Source organism: Centruroides sculpturatus, unplaced genomic scaffold (assembly GCF_000671375.1).
Source record: "Centruroides sculpturatus isolate CEXI.00-Female unplaced genomic scaffold, Cexi_2.0 scaffold153, whole genome shotgun sequence".
Lineage (NCBI taxonomy): Eukaryota > Metazoa > Arthropoda > Arachnida > Scorpiones > Buthidae > Centruroides > Centruroides sculpturatus.
In genome coordinates, this window is record NW_019384491.1 from 954,971 (window position 1) to 958,577 (window position 3,607).

Here is a 3,607-nt window from a genome sequence, read left to right on the forward strand (position 1 = left end):
TTTCTTAGTTGTTTATTAAATGTGTTCGTTAATTTAAACCTGTGTAGTCTTTGGCCACACGACTTCCGACTCCTCCCCACTCATATTTTTGCCCTCCTATTGCCATCCGACAACCGAGAGCGGGTCTTCCCGACCCGTGCAGATTAAGTGGTCATTAGGGTTAGACCCAGTGACCCCCTGCTGCTCACCAAATTGGTGACTCAGGAGTGGGGTCTTCGAACGCAAAACCTCCCGTAAAACTCACAAAGTGGTTTTTCAGGAGAGGGTTTTTTTTTTAACTCAAAGGGACCAATAGATACTCATATATTGGCCGCAGGAGTTGGATCTCCGAACTTAAAACCTCCTGTAGAAACGACATATTGGTTTACAGGAGTGGAATTTTAGTCGTATCTGACAGGTCCGTCTACACAGGGTCCGCGGAAAACAAGCTGTCCGCCTTAGACAAGTTTCTAAAAAGTCATAAGAACTCGTTTAAAGTTTCTAAATTCTAAATTTTAGCATAAAAATGGCAGAAGGTGGTGGACCGCCGCGTATTAATCCAGCCGGTAATCCTATAACTTTAGGAGGGTTAGGCGGCATGATTCCATTGTTACCAATATTTTCGGGTGATCCTGCGGGAATAAAGGTCACCGAGTTTTTCGATTCTCTTGCCGATGTGACCAGGGTTGCAGCTTGGTCTAAAGCACAGATGCTTGCTGTGGCAAAGCTTAAATTGACAGGAATAGCGCGAGAATTTGTTAGAAAAGATAGGCGAATAAAAGGGGTGGAAGATTTCGATACCTTTAAAAGGGTGATGATTGAAAGATTTGAACGAGTGCCCTACACATTAAGATTAAATAGATTTTATGGATGCGTGCAACAAAGAGGCGAAGATGTCCAAACATACGCAGTAAGATTGCAGGCATTGGCATCGGAGATAGAGATATCACATGAGGGAACAGACGAAGCAGAAAGGGCNATGCTACAGTTAAAATTTGGTAACGAGTGGTTCAGTAGTTTTCACGGTTAGTGGTCACAAACGAAAAATACGTTGTCTCTTTATATAGTAGTATAGAAAAGCCCTCTTAGTGCCCACAGGGTGAAAAGAGTTGTAAAAAACTATGATTAAATAAATAAAATAATATTCTGTAATTAGAGTAAATGTAAAGAACCTGATTGAAAAAGATGATAAACCAATATTGTATTATACATTACGTGCCAGATGATTTCTTTGATGTGCCATAGGTTCGCCACCTTGGGCCTAGGATAATCTAGTTTGGTCTAGGCCGAACTGATTCATGTACTACAAATAGGTGCCAGTGTAAAAAAAATGATTTTGTATAATTCGAAATGCCACCACAGTATACCTGGTGGTTAAAGTGTACCTAGGTAACCCAATGGCAGTGCTTCGGTAAGGTTGGTTTGGTTAAGTTTATTACATTTTTAGTAGACATTTCCTTTTTTTTCTTTTGTTCAAGAACTACTGGGACTAGTGATGTTAAACACTGGGCGGCCTGCTGGCGGCTCCCCTCTGGGAGGAGTCCGTCGGGAGCACGAACAGCCAGAAGTGCAGCCATTTGGGTTACCTAGATACACTTTAACCCACCCTGTAAAAATAAATAAAAGATTAAATATTTTATATATTACACTAAGAAACACAAACAAGTTCATTTTTAATTTTAGTTTGACTTTAAAAGTTATTTTTATTATTTCGTTTGAATTTTTGAAAATATTTTTGAAAGTTAATTACCTTTAGAAGTGCATGGCTTAATAAAAAAAATACAAACTGATAAGTACTGATTAGCTTATTTTTATTTTATAGTTTTGTACAAGTGTTGTGTCACTTCTAATCAATACCATTTTTTATAATTAAGTAGACTATGTTTGAATAGATATTGTTCATCTAATTAATTGCCTTTTAATTTTATTTGAACCATTAATATACTTAAATTAGGCCTGCCCAACCTGCGGCCTGTCACATTAAATTGTGGCCCGCTAAGCGATATTATATAACTATTAAAACTTTTGTTTTCCGTTTTGTGTATATACCATTATATATACCAGTGTATATACCATTTTGTGTTGAACCAATTAAATACAGTAGAGCGTTGTTTAGCCGAAAGTCAGTTATCCGAAATGTCAATTATTCGAAAGAATTCCAGTCGGCAAATTTAAATTTTTGCCAGTGCTGTTGTGCTGCAGTTTTGGCTATGTCTTGGGCTACTCAAATATTTTACGTTTTTGATACTAAATTAACTTTTGAAGTATAATTTTTTTTTTTTTTTTTCAATATATTTATTTAGTTTGTACAAAATAAAAAAAAATAATTTTTAACGATACAATAGTCTTTGTTAGGCTTAACATCAATTGAAAATTCAACGCGAAGCGACTTGCAATGGAGAAAAATTTCAACATGGGATAGGTTAATATATTTTTTTGTACATAATCGGTTAAATAAAAACCTTTCAATCTCCAGTGTTATTCTTCTTGGCAAACGTTTTCAACCCTACCAGGGTCTTCTTCAGGCCACTGTTTTAATAAATTCAAACAGTACAAAACCGAACAGGAACTGAATAAATTCGAACAGTACAAAACCGAACAGGAACCGAATAAAATTCAGTTCCTGTTCGGTTTTGTACTGTTTGAATTTATTATAACAGTGGCCTGAAGAAGACCCTGGTAGGGTTGAAAACGTTTGCCAAGAAGAATAACACTGTAGATTGAAAGGTTTTTATTTGAGTAGAGAGAATTATATTACCTCCAGTATTAGAAGTGAAGTTTATTAGTCATAATTGGTTATCTGAAATATCAATTTTCCGAACAACCCCAGTCCCCAATTGATTCAGATAAACGACACTCTACTGTAAGTGAAAATTTGCATGTATCATTGTTATAATGCACAAGTGCGAGTATGAACTCTTGGTATAACAATGAAATGTTATTCATTTTGTATTTGTTTTACTTTTTTAAAAGCATGTTTGCCTAAATTTTGGCCCATTGTAATGTTACGTATGATCAAAGTGGCACGCGAAACAATTTGGGTTTGTCAGGCCTGACTTAAATAATAAATCTAAATCAATTTGGCTTATAACAAACTAGTTAAGCCTAATGTATTTAGGCCAAACTAGATTGTCCTAGGCTAAACCATTATATCCTGACATGCGTAGGATATACAGGTATACCTCACCTTACGTCGGTAATTGGTTCCAGGAAAGCGACGTAAGTCAAATTTACTTGTCTCCGAATCTACTGGTCAGTAGGCTAAACCATAAATTACCATTCCCGGTTCTGTATTTTATTTATTAATGCATTTTTAATAATATATGGTTAATAAGGATTTATTTTAAGCTTACAAACAAATACATTTTAGTTTTTAATATAGTACAGAAAAAAGTAATCTAAATTTACGAATGCATGTACTGTAAATATAGTATATACTTGTAAATGTATATATTTTAGTATGATTTTATGTGCTTTAGACGCTTTTCTAGTGATATTACGACTTCAATATTTGTGGCAGACAGACGTAAAGTCGAATAAAATGACTTAAACTTGATTTTTATTTTTCCATATACTTTTTTGACAAACGACGTATAATTGGGAATGACGTAACTCAAAACGACATAAG